The 18480-nt window shown below is 36.9% G+C and overlaps 2 long non-coding RNA genes across 2 annotated transcripts; both read left to right on the forward strand.

The window, feature by feature from the left end:
• Positions 1–4308: 4308 nt before the first annotated feature.
• LOC131151615 (uncharacterized) lies at positions 4309–6217 on the forward strand. Its single transcript, XR_009135736.1, has 4 exons — positions 4309–4508; positions 4601–4646; positions 4746–4808; positions 5877–6217. It is a non-coding gene; the product is annotated as an uncharacterized LOC131151615 (long non-coding RNA).
• A 5410-nt stretch (positions 6218–11627) lies between these two features.
• On the forward strand, positions 11628–13445 carry LOC131151621 (uncharacterized). The gene is made up of 4 exons (XR_009135737.1): positions 11628–11829; positions 11922–11967; positions 12067–12129; positions 13198–13445. It is a non-coding gene; the product is annotated as an uncharacterized LOC131151621 (long non-coding RNA).
• The last annotated feature ends 5035 nt before the right edge of the window (positions 13446–18480 follow it).

Genomic DNA, 18480 nt, shown 5'->3' on the forward strand with positions numbered 1-18480 from the left:
TAATTAATATAATTCCTTTGGGTCTCTACATAATCACTTTGTAAATAGTATGCGTGTCTTCTAATCCGTTTAAACTCTAGGCTACGGTACCAAACATTCACAATTTTCTATATCCTCTAAGCCATAAGGGGTTTTGAAAACATCTTATTATATAATTTGTGCAATTAAAATAATATCGTGAAGATCTTATTGTTACTCATATTTTCATGAAATACGTAACGTAAAAATAAGCTCATGTCATCTTTACTTATATTTTCATGAAATATATAACATAGAAATAAACTCATGACATACGATTTTCGTGTTAAAAATGTTTTCTTAAATAAAAATTAATGCTGTAAAATAAATGCAAGTATATTAAAGATAAAACTTGTATAATTAAATATGTGTAAAAATAAATTTGAAAAAATTTTATTAAAAATAACTAACATAATCAAAATTTACTTACAAATAAATTCTCTACTTGTTTTATGGAAAACGACAAATAATGTTCTAAGAAAAATGACATTATAACATACCTTAAAACGTTTTCAGTATTGTAGCAATTTCTCTACTTGTTATTTCTACACTGTTTGCACACCCCTAGCCATAAGGATAAAAGGCACACTCCCACCCCCAGGGTGTGGTTCAGGTGATAGTATGGGCTGCGAGAGTGTCTTTCACGAGGTCAAGTGTTCAAACCCTCCCGGGTTCATTTCCGTCCCTGAACTCCTGAATTTACCTTCCCTTTGGAGTTATGGGGTCAACTTCAAGGGGCGCAGGATTAGTCATGTGGACCATAAAAGGACATGTGGAAATCCGGTGCGTTATCCAAAAAAAAAAAGGCACACTCCCCCCAAAAAGGGTAGGCACAAACATAGCCAAACAAGTCATTCTCTCTTCTAAAAATAAATAAATAAATAAATATTTTTTTTTCATTTTCAGATATTAGTCCACTAACTTAAGAAATGAAGAAATCTCTTGAAGGTCACTCAGACCTCCCAAGATTCTTTCTCATTTTGTAGATTATACGGACGTAACCCTTCAACAAGTTTGAAAGTGATAATCCATTATTTAGCATCAATAATTAATCTCACGCATTTTGGGAGAGTTAGAAAAAATTTATAAAAACAAAATCCACAATGCGATAATAGAACTCGAATTTTTTTGTTTAATAAACCCCAATATTGTAATTTTTTTTATAATAATTATGTATCTTGAAGAATACAAGAATAACATAAGTATGATTTATGATATATTGATTAGTATTTTATTTTTGTTTGTTCTCAATATGCAAGTGACAATTATAATTACAAAAAAATGGAGCAATTATTTAAGAGAAAAGCAATATATAATGTATTTTAATAGTTATTATATATTTATATAAAACTCACACACTCTCTATCAATTAAGAGAAAAGGATGCAATTTTCAATCAAACGAATTCTATTAGATAACGATATCCTTAATGCTCCATATTGATATAATAAATATAAAAATACAATCGTGTTATGTTAGACGAACTCGTGATGACATGGACCCACGTGGCAGTAGCTAACAAGATTCTATAGGTAGGTCCCACACTATTGAATCCACAATACAGGATTCAATTAGGTGCTGTCACGTGAGCTCGTATCATCACATATTCATGTTGTTAAACATTTTCTATTTGGATATGGAGTCAGAGTTTTAAGATATAAATCTACTGATTTAAAGTTCATGGACTAAGCCAACTCAACCCCAATCTCATACTTATACATACAAATAGGACATGCAATGGCCATTAAACTTTATTAGATCTACTTCATATATACAAATAGGACATGGTGATTGTTTCATCTACTTTAAGCTCATTTAATTAGCAATGTGCAATATGGTTTATGTTTAAATGTTCGATTTCATGTTTGAGATTTTTTATTATATGAATGTTGAGAAGTTCGTGCTTAGCATAATCTCACACTTGATTTAACTATTATTGGTATAAATTGAAAATCTTTTTATTAATAATGACTCGTACTAGGAAATGGTGTTGGATACAATGAACTTTTAATTATATAGGTTTAATGGTACCAAGAAAAGGTACTCGCTAATTTACAAGTTCGCAATAAACGTTACTATTAGCATTAATTATAATTAATTATATGGTGGTTTAATATATGGTTTATGTCAACATTTTAAAGACATATGCCAGTGATTTAATGATATATTAGTAGTTTTAATGATTTATATCAATTGTTTTAATGATTTATGTCAATGATTTTAATGATATATACCAGTGGTTTTAATTATGTATGCCAACGGTTTCAATAATATATACTAGCAATTTTTGAAATATATATAATTGGTTTTAATGATGTATATAGTGGTTTTAGTGAGACATACCAACAGTTTTAATTATTTATACCAATAATTTTAAAGATGTATTACTAACGATCGTAATTATTAATACCAACTGTTTCTTTAATTTTAGCCATGATCTTTAGTAAGTGTATGTGACAGACAAAATAGGGCATATATAAGAGTGGCAAAACGGGTCAAAATTCGACAGGTGACTCGTGACCCCCCTGTTCAAATCGGGCTTGAGTCTAATACAAACTAATCCAATTATAAATGGGTCAATTCGGACCCGACCTGTTTATTAAACAGGTTAAGCGGTTCGAGTCGAGCCACCTGGAGAGGGACTCGTTTAAAAATAAAATGGAGTGTTTTATTTTTTTTTAAATATCATTTTATATGAAATATTTAATATTTTTTAAAATAAATAAATTATATTTTTTAAACGGGTGACCCATTCATTAAGCGGGTGAGTTTGAATTTACATAATAGTCACCCAATAATAAACGAGTCAGCCCGAATCCGTTTAATCTCGACCCGTTTATGACCTCCTCGAATCCGGTTCCTTAACCATTTGGCCACCCCTAGGCATATACTAGTGGCTCTTAAATCTTCTATTAACAATTTTTTAAACCATTGGTAGTCCTTGTACAGAGATTCATAAACCCGCTACTAAAAGGTTTTAGTAATAGTTCTATACCAGCGATTGTTTCATTTGTACCAATTTTATTAGAACTGTTGGAAAACATGTACCAATGATTTTAAGCCTTTACCAAGTCGTTGATAAAAATCGAACCTCTTGTGATGGTGTATAAATATTGGTTCTTAATTACTAGATTCATGTGTACATTTCAATGATATTTTGAGGGAAGATACGAAGTACGCCTAGATCACGTTGACTCCAAAAATATTTATATAGGATTAGTGTAGTAATTCAAAAATAAAAAATAAAAAAAATAATAAATAAATTTAAAATCTTCCGCTGCATAAAATTCGGGTCGCTACAGTTGGTATTAGAACACTAGAATATAGATTCTGTAGACTTTAGGAATGATTTTTATGAGAGTATAGGTAAGAATTAGGATAAGGGTATGAATAGGTAGACTAAAATAGTTTTAAACCTATCGTCACGTTAGATTTTAATTAGGTTTATGTCTATCAAAATTTCGAGAACGAAATTTTTATGAGGGGAGAATGTAACAACCCCAAAAATATTTATACAGGATTATTGTAGTAATCTAAAAATAAAAAGTTAAAAAATAATAAATAAATTTTAGGTTTTCCGTTGCATAAAAGTCGGGTCACTACAGTTGGTATCAGAGCACCAAGATATAGATCCTGTAGACTTTAGAAATGATTTTTATCAGAGTAGAGGTAGGAATTAGGATAAGGATAGGAATGAGTAGACTAAAATAGTTTTAAACCTATCGTTACGTTTGATTTTAATTAGGATTATGTTTACCAAAATTTTGAGAACAAAATTTTTAAGAGGGAAGAATGTAACTATCCCAAAAATATTTATACAGGATTAGTGTAGTAATCCAAAAATAATAAATAAAAAAATAATAAGTAAATTTTAGGTCTTCCACTACATAAAATTCGGGTCGCTACAGTTGGTATCAAAGCACTAAGATATAAACCTATCGTTACCTTAGATTTTAATTAGGATTATGTCTACCAAAATTTCGAGGACGAAATTTTTATGAGGGAAAAATGTAACGATTCCAAAAATATTTATACAGGATTAGTGTAGTAACCCGAAAAAAAAAATATAATAATAATAATAATAAAATAATAAAATGAAATTAATTAATTAAATTAATAAATAAAATAAACAGTATGATAAGGAACAAATATATATATATATATATATATATATATATATATATATAAAAGGTATGGAAGCTTCTTTACTTTACTTTAGGTTTATTATATATATATATATTATTAAATTAGCAAGCTTCTTTAAGAAGCTTTGGAAGGAAATCCAATTTTTGGATTTGTTGGCCGTGTCTCTCTTCTCTCTCACTTTCTCTCTCTCTCTCTCCTACAACTCTCTCTCTCTCTTCGATTTCGGGTTAGTTTTACGCCGGATCGACAAACCGAAACCACCACGACGCTCCTGGCGAAATTCTCTACAAGTTTGCCGGAACGGATCGTCAGGAAAACGAAATTGGATTTCATCCCAAATCCAAGGTAAGGCTTTATATTTAATATTTGGATTTTTGACAGTTGAAGAAAGTGATATACGCGTAAAAATACTGAACTTTAATACTGGAAATTTTCAGTTCCAGGGTGTTGATTGGGAACGTGGGAAATCATCCCTAAGTTGAGGTAAGACTTTTTAAAGTCGAATTTGACTTAGTGGTAGTTATAGAAAATGTTGTACGTACGAAAATACTGAACTTTAATTCTGCGAGTTTTCATTTTCAGGGTGTTGAGTTGAGAACCTTGTGGGTACGGGGGAGATTTTCTTAGGGGCTTTTCAGGAATCAAGTAAGGGGATAAACTAAGCTAGTTTTGTTTTGAGAAAATGTATGTATATATATATAGCATCTGGTTTCAGGAAAAATAAATATATTTATATATATGATTTATATTTGGAAAATACTGTTTAAATGATTATATGTTGAATACGTAGAAAATTTGTTTAGTGTGGCATGAGTATAAAAATGTTGTGAAATACTGTTTTTTTTGGAATGGGGACGATATGGATTTCTATGATGGAAAACCGGCGTACGGGCCGAGATATTTTTATATGTATATGTGATTTGCCGGCGTATGGGCCGTGCTATGTGGATGAGATTTGCCGGCGTACGGGCCGTGCTATGTGATTTGCCAGCGTACGGGCTGTGCTATGTGATTTGCCGGCGTATGGGCCGTGCTATGTTAAAATGTGTAATACCGGCGTACGGGCCGATGATTTTCATGATACACGTATATATGTGAAATGATATGATTGATGTGAAAATAAATGATATGAGATATTTATGTATCACGGTTTTAGTATATGTTTATGATATCAGAACCTGGTTAGCTTGGTCTAGGCTAGCACTTGCACGGTACCATTGTTATGTGTCCATGGTCTTCGTGATCATGATATCTGTGTTAACGCCGCTGTACGGAGTGGTGTGAGATTGGATGGTCGATGTGGTTATTTTCAAGAAGTGTGCTGTTATCGCCCCTGGTGTACGGACCAGTCTGGGTAGACCCATCGGACCTACAGACTACTGTTTGACTTGACAGTGGTCGGCCAACTATTGTCAAGTCCCGCATTCGGGTCACACAACCCAGTCATGTGGGGGTAATACATGACAACAGCCAGCTAACCTACCAGGATTGTTTTATGTTATTATTAGTGTATGAGATGAGATATGTTTATGAAAATGTAGTATATTCTGCTATGTGTTGATATGCATATGTTTTCCCAGATTTGATAAACAGTATTGAATATGTTATGTATGGTATATGTAGAACACAGAATACTCATGTTGCCACACACTGGTATTAGTTTATTTCCCTTACTGAGAGGTGTCTCACCCCTAAATCTTATACATTTTTCAGGAGCCCCTGATAGGAGAGCGGGAAAAGCCCCGCTGATCTAGATCAGTTGGTTGCCCTCTTTGGAAGGGTAAGTTTTTGGTAGGGACAGTTAGGTTTTTGTGGGGATTGTCCCTAGATTTCATTTTTGGGATGTATATACTGTGAGATAGTAATTGTAGTGACTCTGGTATGTGTTATGCACATTGTGATGAGATGTATATAATTTTGTACTTTCTGCTGCGTAGGCTTCTGCTGTATGTTTTGTTATATCCCTGGTGCCCACGGGTCCAGGTGGATTGTGACCTGCTGAGCTGGAATGTATGATATGATGATAATTTATTTATATAAAAAAAAATAATATGCGAAAAAGGAGCGGGTCGTTACAGTTGGTATCAGAGCCTAGGTTGCTAGGTTCTGTAGACTTTAGAGTGCAGCAGGAACAATACCAGAGTTTAGGAAATGATTTGAGGTTTTGTTCTACAGTCTAGAAGCAGGACTTCCGTGGTAGTTTCTGTGTTTTTCCTGGGGTGACGATTTCAGGAAAACCATAGTAAGCTATTGTCGGGTTGTGTTCCTAGAATGTAGGACTGGGGATTAACAATGAGTTAGAAATGTTGAGATGAGTGGTGAGGTTAGGTGGGTAAATTATGAGGATAGGATTACTGAATTGCAACTGCGATTTTCCAGGATGGATCCAGAAGGAAATAGTGCCCATGCGAGTGGCAGTGATGGAGCAGGACCATCAGGTGCAGCTGGGACCGACTCTGATGCGGTATTACGTAGCGTGGCTCAGCAGGTTATGGCTGAGATTGTTAGGAGCTCGAGGGAGCAGAGTGGTCCATCTACAGGCCATGGGTGCACTATAGAGAAATTTACGAAGATGAATCCTCCGGCGTTCTCAGGTGGAGTTGATCCTGTAGCCGCTGAGAACTGGATGCAGGAGATTGAGAAAATTTTGGCTGTGCTGCAATGTACTGAGGAACAGAGGGTCCTCTTTGCCACCTATAAATTGACAGGAGAGGCTGAGAGGTGGTGGACTGCGGTGAGACTATTAGAGCAGCAAAGGGTGACTCCAATAGCTATGACATGGGACCGGTTTAAAGATTTGTTCTTTGATAGATATTTTCCAGCTACTGTGAGGGAGGCTAAGGTAGAAGAGTTCCTGAGTCTGAAGCAGGGACAGCTATCCGTTCAGAAATATGCAGCACGTTTTATCGAGCTCTCTCGATTCGCCCCATACATTGTTCCTGATGAGGTGAAGAAGGCGAGGCAGTTTGAGAGAGGCTTGAGGCGGAGTATATTTAGGCAGGTGGTGGTGCTGCGGATCCAGGACTTCGCTGAGTTGGTCGACAGGGCGTCCTTGGCAGAGATTGGTGAGCGTCTTGATGCGGATGAGCAGGGACAGAGGAAGAGATCTGCATCTACGAGCTATCAGCAGGGTCACAGGCCGGGTCAGTGGAGGAGAGGTAATCATGGTAGAGGGCGGAGACAGGAGACGGGAGGACGCGAGGTGCAGACAGGGCAGGGTCCTCCAGTTTGTCAGACTTGTGGTAGGAGGCACTGGGGAGAGTGTTGAGCTGGTGGTGTAGTGTGCTACCGCTGCGGTAGATCGGGACATATAGTGCGAGATTGTCCTACCCCGCCAGATGCAGCTCCGGTGTGCTATCGCTGCGGTAGATCGGGGCACATGGTACGAGACTGCCCTACTCCACCAGATGCAGTTCCAGCTCCTAGACCATACCGGGGAGGTTATCAAGCACCACGGGGGGGCCAGCAGAGGAATACGGCTCCAGCCAGGGTGTTTACTCTGACGCCGGGTGAGGCTGAGGCATCAGGTGACGTGGTGACAGGTATGGTCATTATGCTTTCTTTTAAAGTTATTGCATTATTTGATTCAGGAGCTACACACTCGTTTGTGTCCTTGGGGTGTATTAAATTATGTGAGGCTGAAACACAATCATTAGATGTTGAACTGTTGGTATCTACACCGACTAGGTCGGTAGTGAGGTGTGGTAGGGTACTCCGCGACTGCCCAGTAGAGATTCAGGGGAAAACATTGTCTGCTGATTTGATAGTGTTAGACATGCATGGGTTTGACGTTATATTTGGAATGGATTGGCTAGCAGCTAATTTTGCCAACATAGATTGTCGTGCACGAGAGGTGATATTTAGACCCCCGGGGGAAGCAGAATTCAAGTTTGTAGGGTCACATGTACAATCCCCGCCTCAGCTAGTTTCAGCTATTCAGGCCAGGAGACTACTGCTGAGTGGTTGTCAGGGGTTTGTGGCGGTTGTGAAAGAGATGTCAGAGAATGAGTCAAAACTTGCTAGCACGCTTGTAGTGAAGGAGTTTGTGGATGTTTTTCCAGATGAGTTACCAGGCTTGCCACCCGACCGTGAGGTGGATTTCTCTATTGATCTACCTCCCGGTACAGCGCCGATTTCTAAAGTACCTTATCGAATGGCGCCAGTGGAGTTAGCAGAATTGAAGAATCAGTTGCAAGATCTTCTAGATAAGGGCTTCATACGGCCCAGTGTATCTCCGTGGGGAGCTTCAGTTTTATTTGTGAAAAAGAAAGACGGGACTATGAGGATGTGTATAGACTATAGGGAGATAAATAAAGTGACAATCAAGAATAAGTATCCTCTACCCCGTATCGATGATTTGTTTGACCAGCTCCAGGGTACACGGGTGTATTCGAAGATTGACCTCAGATCTGGCTACCATCAGGTGAAGGTGAAAGCACAAGACGTCTCAAAGACGGCCTTCAGGACTAGGTATGGGCATTATGAGTTTCTAGTGATGCCGTTTGGTTTGACGAATGCTCCTGCGGTATTTATGGACTTGATGAATAGAGTCTTCCACCAATACCTAGACCAGTTTGTTGTTGTTTTTATTGATGATGTACTGGTCTATTCTAGGACCTATGAGGAGCATGAGACGCACTTGAGGCAGGTTTTGCAGACACTTCGGGAAAAGAAGTTGTACGCCAAGTTCAGTAAATGTGAATTTTGGCTGGAGAAGGTCGTGTTCTTGGGGCATGTTGTATCTGGAGGCGGTATTTCTGTGGATCCTAGCAAAATTGAGGCTATAGTGAATTGGGCTAGACAGAGAAATGTCCAGGAGATCAGGAGTTTCTTGGGGCTAGCAGGCTATTACCGTCGTTTTGTTGAGGGATTCTCAACTTTGTCAGGGCCCTTGACACGATTGACGAGGAAGAATGTTAGATTTGAGTGGGACGATAGTTGTGAGCAGAGTTTTCAGGAGCTGAAGCAGAGACTAGTCACAGCACCAGTGTTAATCATCCCATATGGGGGTGAAGGGTATACCATTTATAGTGATGCGTCCTTGAAGGGACTTGGCTGTGTATTAATGCAGCATGGCAGGGTAGTGGCGTACGCATCTAGGTAGTTGAAAGAATATGAGAAGAACTACCCTACCCATGATCTTGAGTTGGCTGCAGTGGTACACGCACTGAAGATTTGGAGGCATTACCTGTACGGTGAGCAGTGTGAGATCTTCTCCGACCATAAAAGTTTGAAGTATTTCTTTACACAGAAAGAACTGAATATGAGGCAGAGAAGGTGGTTGGAGCTGATTAAGGATTTTGATTGTACCATCAGTTATCACCTAGGGAAAGCAAACGTGGTAGCTGATGCGTTGAGCAGGAAATCCAGGGAGCCGATGTTGGCGGCTATGGGGATCCAGCATCCGATCATTATGGATCTGGAGAGACTCGGCATAGAGTTGGTGGAGAGTGATCTCCCAGTATGTATTGCCAGCCTAGTGGTACAGCCTACTCTACAGGAGAGAATTAAAGCTGCCCAGAAGGAAGATCTAGAGCTAGTGGAGGTGATAGACAGAGTACAGAGTGGGCAGGGGGAGGAGTTCAGTATTGCAGATGACGGAGCTTTGCGGTTCCGTTCCAGATTATGTGTTCCTGCCGATACTGAGATCAGGAAGACTATTCTAGAGGAGGCTCACAGATCTTTGTATACAGTTCATCCCGGTAGTACGAAGATGTACAGAGATCTGCGAGAGTCATACTGGTGGAGTGGTATGAAGAGAGAGATTGCTGAGTATGTAGCGCAGTGTTTGACGTGCCAGCATGTAAAGGCTGAGCACCAGAGACTGGCAGGGCAGTTGCAGCCGTTATTCATCCCGGAGTGGAAGTGGGATCACATATCGATGGACTTTGTGTCAGGACTGCCGACGGCATTACATGGTCATAATGCCATCTGGGTGATTGTTGATCGATTGACAAAGACGGCCCACTTTATTTCCATCAAGATCAGCTACTCCCTCAGCCGTTTAGCGGAGATTTACATTCAGGAGATAGTACGTTCTCATGGGGTGCCTGTATCTATTGTGTCGGATTGAGACCCAAGATTCACATCACGATTTTGGAGGAGTCTGCAGGAGGCTCTGGGGTCTCAGTTATCGTTTAGTACGGCATTCCATCCTCAGTCAGACGGCCAGACTGAGAGGACGATACAAATATTAGAGGACATGCTCAGAGCGTGTGTACTAGACTTTGGGGGTAGTTGGACTCAGTTCATGTCATTAGTAGAATTTGCGTATAATAACAGTTATCAATCTAGCATTGGCATGGCACCATTTGAGGCTTTATACGGTAGGAGATGTCGTTCTCCTTTGTTTTGGGATGAAGTGGGTGAGCGGCGAGTAGTGGGACCAGAGCTGGTTCAGCAGGCGTGTGATAAAGTTCGTCTTATCAGGGACAGGATCAGTGCAGCTCAGAGCCGACAGAAGAGTTATGCCGACCATCGCCGCAGGAATTTAGAGTTTGACGTAGGTGATCACGTATTTTTGAAGATAGCTCCGATGAAAGGGGTTATGCAATTTGGGAGGAAGGGTAAACTTAGTCCTAGGTTTATCGGTCCATTTGAGATTCTAGATAAAGTGGGACCGGTAGCCTACAGGCTAGCTTTGCCACCTGTATTGTCCAGGATTCACAGCGTATTTCATGTAGCTATATTGAGGAAATACGTCCCAGACCCTTCTCATGTCATCAATTATGATGAGTTAGAGCTTAGTGATTCACTGGGATATGAGGAGATACCAATACAGATTCTGGATAGGAAAGTGCAAGAGCTACGTAACAGGATGATTCCTCAAGTAAAAGTCTTGTGGAGGAATCATGCAGTAGAAGAGGCTTCTTGGGAGTCTGAGGAGCAGATGAAGCAAAGGTATCCGCATTTATTTCAAGAAGTTTGAGTGAATAAATGTAAATAGTTAAGTAGTTTTCTGTTGCAGGTACATGTAATGGTTGAATAGTGTAGTACTTTAGTTTTGGGAGAATGGTTTTCTTTTTTTATATGTAATCTTCCAAGACTCGAGATGTAACCACGGTATTCCTCCGCCATAAGTGAGGATAGGTAATAAAATGAGTAGACCATTTTTCCTGATTAAAGGATGGCGAGTACGGAAACAGTAAATTTCGAGGACGAAATTCTTTTAAGGGGGGAGGAATGTAGTAACCCAAAAAAATATATATATAATAATAATAATAATAAAATAATAAAATAAAATTAATTAATTAAATTAATAAATAAAATAAACAGTATGATAAGGAACAAATATATATATATATATATATATATACTTGTGTGTGTGTGTGTGTGTGTATATATATATATATATATATATAAAAAGGTATGAAAGCTTCTTTACTTTACTTTAGGTTTATTATATATATATATTATTAAATTAGCAAGCTTCTTTAAGAAGCTTTGGAAGGAAATCCAATTTTTGGATTTGTTGGCCGTGTCTCTCTTCTCTCTCACTTTCTCTCTCTCTCTCTCTCCTACAACTCTCTCTCTCTCTTCGATTTCGGGTTAGTTTTACGCCGGATCGACAAACCGAAACCACCATGACGCTCCTGGCGAAATTCTCTACAAGTTTGCCGGAACGGATCGTCAGGAAAACGAAATTGGATTTCATCCCAAATCCAAGGTAAGACTTTATATTCAATATTTGGATTTTTGACAGTTGAAGAAAGTGATATACGCGTAAAAATACTGAACTTTAATACTGGAAATTTTCAGTTCCAGGGTGTTGATTGGGAACGTGGGAAATCATCCCTAAGTTGAGGTAAGACTTTTTAAAGTCGAATTTGACTTAGTGGTAGTTATAGAAAATGTTGTACGTACGAAAATACTGAACTTTAATTCTGCGAGTTTTCATTTTCAGGGTGTTGAATTGAGAACCTTGTGGGTACGGGGGAGATTTTCTTAGGGGCTTTTCAGGAATCAAGTAAGGGGATAAACTAAGCTAGTTTTGTTTTGAGAAAATGTATGTATATATATATAGCATCTGGTTTCAGGAAAAATAAATATATTTATATATATGATTTATATTTGGAAAATACTGTTTAAATGATTATATGTTGAATACGTAGAAAATTTGTTTAGTGTGGCATGAGTATAAAAATGTTGTGAAATACTGTTTTTTTTGGAATGGGGACGATATGGATTTCTATGATGGAAAACCGGCGTACGGGCCGAGATATTTTTATATGTATATGTGATTTGCCGGCGTATGGGCCGTGCTATGTGGATGAGATTTGCCGGCGTACGGGCCGTGCTATGTGATTTGCCAGCGTACGGGCTGTGCTATGTGATTTGCCGGCGTATGGGCCGTGCTATGTTAAAATGTGTAATACCGGCGTATGGGCCGATGATTTTCATGATACACGTTTATATGTGAAATGATATGATTGATGTGAAAATAAATGATATGAGATATTTATGTATCACGGTTTTAGTATATGTTTATGATATCAGAACCTGGTTGGCTTGGTCTAGGCTAGCACTTGCACGGTACCGTTGTTATGTGTCCATGGTCTTCGTGATCATGATATCTGTGTTAACGCCGCTGTACGGAGTGGTGTGAGATTGGATGGTCGATGTGGTTATTTTCAAGAAGTGTGCTGTTATCGCCCCTGGTGTACGGACCAGTCTGGGTAGACCCATCGGACCTACAGACTACTGTTTGACTTGGCAGTGGTCGGCCAACTATTGTCAAGTCCCGCCTTCGGGCCACACAACCCAGTCATGTGGGGGTAATACATGACAACAGCCAGCTAACCTACCAGGATTGTTTTATGTTATTATTAGTGTATGAGATGAGATATGTTTATGAAAATGCAGTATATTCTGCTATGTGTTGATATGCATATGTTTTCCCAGATTTGATAAACAGTATTGAATATGTTATGTATGGTATATGTAGAACACAGAATACTCATGTTGCCACACACTGGTATTAGTTTATTTCCCTTACTGAGAGGTGTCTCACCCCTAAATCTTATACATTTTTCAGGAGCCCCTGATAGGAGAGCGGGAAAAGCCCCGCTGATCTAGATCAGTTGGTTGCCCTCTTTGGAAGGGTAAGTTTTTGGTAGGGACAGTTAGGTTTTTGTGGGGATTGTCCCTAGATTTCATTTTTGGGATGTATATACTGTGAGATAGTAATTGTAGTGACTCTGGTATGTGTTATGCACATTGTGATGAGATGTATATAATTTTGTACTTTCTGCTGCGTAGGCTTCTGCTGTATGTTTTGTTATATCCCTGGTGCCCACGGGTCCAGGTGGATTGTGACCTGCTGAGCTGGAATGTATGATATGATGATAATTTATTTATATAAAAAAAAAATAATATGCGAAAAAGGAGCGGGTCGTTACAATTAGTGTAGTAATCCAAACAAACAAAAATTTTAAAAAAAATAAATAAATTTGAGTTCTTTAGCTGCATAAAATTTGAGTCGCTACATCATGTGCTCGATAGACGGCAAGGTACACATGAGTATAAATGTTCCAATCAAAATAAATCGAGAAATTACACAAGGGACCTTCCCCTTCACGTATCCGCATGTATATTTTTGAAATGTTAAACACATGACAAATTGGTCATACATTTATTAATATCAGAGGAAGATCCATTTTCAATAAGTGTATAATTTAGGAAATAGACACACGAACACATAGCGGGGGAGTGACCTGTATAATTTCTCAAATAAATGGATCATATAGAGAAGCACACGTGAATATATTGTAAAATATGATTAATCTAAATGCACAAATCAACATGTATATTAACTCATAAAAAAAGTGAAAATAATAATTTTTCATCCCGAAGTACGCTTTTATATATATATATATATATATTTTTGTGTTGGACTACCTTTAACGAAGCTTTTTTTTTTCTCCGAAGAAGATACGCTTTCCGAAATTTTCATATCGTGATAATTCAATTTGGTAATTGTTTTCGATTTTTTCACAAATAAAAATAAATAAAATAATTAAAAAAAAAAAAAAAAGACTAACAACAACAACAACAACATGGACATCAACATCAACAAATTGATTTTATGCAATTGCTACCTACAAACCCTAATCACATTTATAGGGTTTCTGGAAATTCCACTGCCCCCACATTGCTACACCTCTACACGTAAAAGACTTCCTAGACCCATAATATGTATGGCAGTACTCACTGTCACAAGCTCGCAGCTGGTGTCTTGTCAAAGAGCACATGCATGTACACTCAAAAATTGACTACTCTGAAATAAAATAAAATGAAATTTCACACATGAGGATTTCACAATTCATGCTCTTAAACACAAGATTAATTTACATTACGAATTTCAGGATTTCAATTTAAATTTTTATAAATTTGAAAAAATTTAATATAATTTTTTATTATATTTGATCTAAATTCAGATAAATTTAAATTTAAAACTCGAAATTCATACTTTCGAACATAATAATTTACAAAACAAATACCCGAAAAGAACTATGTGAGAATTATTGATTATATTTACCGGTACTTGTGTGTGTGATTAACTAAGACCAATATTTATAATTAATTTTTTAAAATTTTATAATTCATTTTTAAAAAATGACTACTGGAAATATTTTTCATTTCAAAATAAAACATGAATTCAAATGCAACCGTCAAGTCTGTTTGAAAAGACAACTCTTTGAAGAGTGGTTATCCCTTCGCGCACATGTAATTACAAGGAGCCTTAATGATAGATTTAATCATCAAACTGAAAATCCCAAAATTCATCATCTCACTCTCTTATTTTTGCCATCACATACTTTGTTTTTAAAGAAATAGTGTAGAAAAATTTTTAATATTTGTTGTCTACAAATTTCTAGTGGTGATTTTATTATATCATATCTAAGTGATTTGCATTATTCTCTTGCAGCAGACTCATTCTAGTAGAGCCAATATCACCTTAAAGATATTGATCACTTAGGGTCTGTTTGGTATCATTGCAATTTTGTAATTTTTATTTTTATTTTTTCACAGTGGAAAAATAAATTATAAAACACGTTTGTTTCTATTGTCAATTTTTAATTTTTGTTGTCGGTTTTCAGCTGTTTGCCAAAAAATTAAAAACTATATTTTATGGTTTTCAGTTTGTCGGCCCGAGTGTGCGTCTAGAGGAGGGGTGAATAGATGTCTTTAGCGGATATATAACTTTTTCTACAGTCACAAAATTATCTTGGCAAGATACAAGTATATTATATCACAATTTATATTCAAAGTAAATAATAGCAAGCAAGCAATGTAAAAGAGGAAGAGTGAGAAGAGCTTAACACGGCCATATAAACGTGGTTCGGCACCAAGCCTATGTCCACGCCTTGAGACCAACTCAAGGATTCCCCAAATCCACTATCCTTCAAGACGGAGAAGTTTTTACAATCCAGCTGTTTACCAAGAGCTACAACAAGATGCTCACCAAAAGTCATCTTACAAAGGCTCACAAAGAACCCCTCAATACAAAAAATCAAGACAACTAGATACAACTTCAAAGTGCTCCATCTTGAGCTGATACTACAAATCAAACCTCCCACTAATCTCTTTGTAAATGATGTGTAAGACAAGAGTAAAGAGCAAGAGAGTACAAGCAAAGATGAAAACTTAGAAATGAATGCTAAATTAATATGTTTAACAACCAAGTGCTCAACTAACTTGAAATGAATGCACAAAACTCATATTAAAAGGCAAAGGGACGAGCAGCTCGCTGGAGAGCCATTGGGCATTAATGGAGAAAAGACAAGCCCAAAACTAGTTGTTACTGTGCATTAAATGATGTTTGCAGCCCGACACTCGTTGATGATTCCATGACCTCATCGACGAGTCGTTCACATGCATCCGTCAACAAATCCCCTGTGTTCATTGACGAGTATTTTCTGCTGAATTCAAATAGGTCTCGGTTTCTCTTCGTCGACGATTTCCCTGTATACGTCGACGAGCCACCACTGTACCTTCGTTGTCGAATTCCCTGTATTCATTGACGAGTATGCTCTAAGATTTTAGGATCTCATCGTCAATGATTCCACTGTGTACGTCGACGAGTTCCCTTCATGTGTTCATCGACAAATCCCCTGTATTCGTCGACAAGTCTCTTTGTTTTATATAAGGACCTAAATGAATGTGTTGGGCTTTTGTGGAGCCTAATTGCGTTAAATCTGGATGATGACCCGACCTTTCTTTGATGAGAGATTTCTATCTTAAGGCTTAGTCCATGGAGTGAAGGCTTGGGCTGTAAGGTTTAAGTTGTAGCCCTCATGGACTAAGCGGCCCAAGCTGTACTTGTGGGGGTCCAGGGGCAACGCCCTTGAGAAAATTTTTTGGGCCCGTTTTGTAGCCCATTCGGAACCCTATGTGCAGCATATAAAATGATTGTTTTTTGGTGATTAGGGTACCACACTTCGCAAGAGAGCGGGAGGGAGAGCATTGTACCGCCGCACTCTCTGTATTTTCTTCTTGATAATAGTGAAATTCTTACAATTCCGTGGACATAGGCAAAATTGTCAAATCACGTAAATATTGTCTTGTGCATGTGATTGATTTTTCTTTGACGTGTATTTTTTCTCTATTTTGTTTCTCACAGGTTTCGAGAATTTGTTCTTAATTCCCAACTGAATGTGGACAAGTCTAAAAATGGTTTTTATTCAAGTTAAAGTTCAAACTTGTCCATAATTAATTTTTATCAATTATAAGATGTCTTGGTTTAATAAAATATATTTGAAAGCCATTTTGACATTTTATGCAGTTAAGTGACTCGATATGCATATGTAAACTCGGAATTCATATTCTAACCTATTATGAACTATTTATGTGATTTACTCGTCTCTTGCAAGATTCTCTTGACCACACCATATTCACAAGAGTTGTAACATCCATCCTACCTCTCACACACACAACCCAACAAAAATACAGTTAATGTAGAGTTATATGTATATGCTTTGTTTGGGTGGTTGAGCTATAGATGTACCATGTGTGGAACTTTGTTGATGGTCATTTGTTTTTTACTTGTTCGATATCTGTCTGACTCTCATGCTTGCCTTGGAACTGTCCTATATATCTGAACTGAACTTGAGGAAAAATGTTAACATACTTAAGAACCACTAATGGGTTATTATCATCAAAATAACTTGGAAAGAGAACCCTTAACCACTAGGGCTAACACAGTTATTTTGACAAATTGTTGTCAGAATATTTAATATTCAGAAATATTTTTTTAGATTAAATTATTTATTTTATACACTTTTAAATTAATATCAAAATTGAATGATTATATGAACTTAAATATAATTAAAAGAAAAAAAAATATACATAAATTTTTTTTAAAAAAAGTTAAAGCTAAATACAAAATACTTTTACTATTTTTCAATTGTCATGTCCAATAAATTTTTTATTGTAAAGTAAATTTTAAAAGTAGAACAATTAAATAAAATAATTATAAAAAATTTTATTTTTATTATAATAATTATTTAATGTGTATTATTTGTAATATACTATTTTAATAATATTTTTATTATATTTTGATTTGAAAATGAAAATAAGTATCTTTTTAATTAATTTATTAATTTGTATTAGTTTTATAAATGTTAACCAAACAGGTTGTTGGTACCAAACAATATCTTATACATCTTGTTCGACACTGACACAATTTAGTATTTCAAAATGTCTTTAAATAATTAAAATTAAATTTAATGTTTCTAAAAAAATAACATATAGATTGATTTGGTATTTTTAAATAACAAGTATATACTTAACGTCTTGAAATGTTCCCCTAAGTTGGATAAACTAATTTGGAAAAAATATAAATTAAGATTGAAATGTTTGCCACCACACATTAAAAAATACACTTAACATTTTTAACATGTGCTAAAATAGCTTTGTTTCCATTCCAAGATAAAAATCATCATAATCACCCTTCCATCCTCGTCCTAAAATTAAATAAAATGATCTTAGGATTTAATTATTGCCAAACAAGGAAGTAATTTTTTCTTTAAAATTGCCAAAAAAAAAAAGGGTTCTGGACAGCCCAGGCCCAATTGGGTTTTGGGCCTCGCCTATTGGACAGCCCAGGCCCAAATCTCGCAACTGGATAAAAGTTAACATGGGCGGTTTGCTGGGGTCCAGCCACCAAAATGAGTGGGACCCACTTTTGGTACGACTTTGACTCACGTGTCATCTTTCCACGCGCCATAAGACCGTCGCTGTCGTGTGATATCATTCTTTGTTTCATTTCGGTATGCACCTGTGCCTCTGGCAGACCGACACGTAACCAGATCTCTTA

The sequence above is a fragment of the Malania oleifera genome, chromosome 1 (genome assembly GCF_029873635.1).
Source record: "Malania oleifera isolate guangnan ecotype guangnan chromosome 1, ASM2987363v1, whole genome shotgun sequence".
NCBI lineage: Eukaryota > Viridiplantae > Streptophyta > Magnoliopsida > Santalales > Ximeniaceae > Malania > Malania oleifera.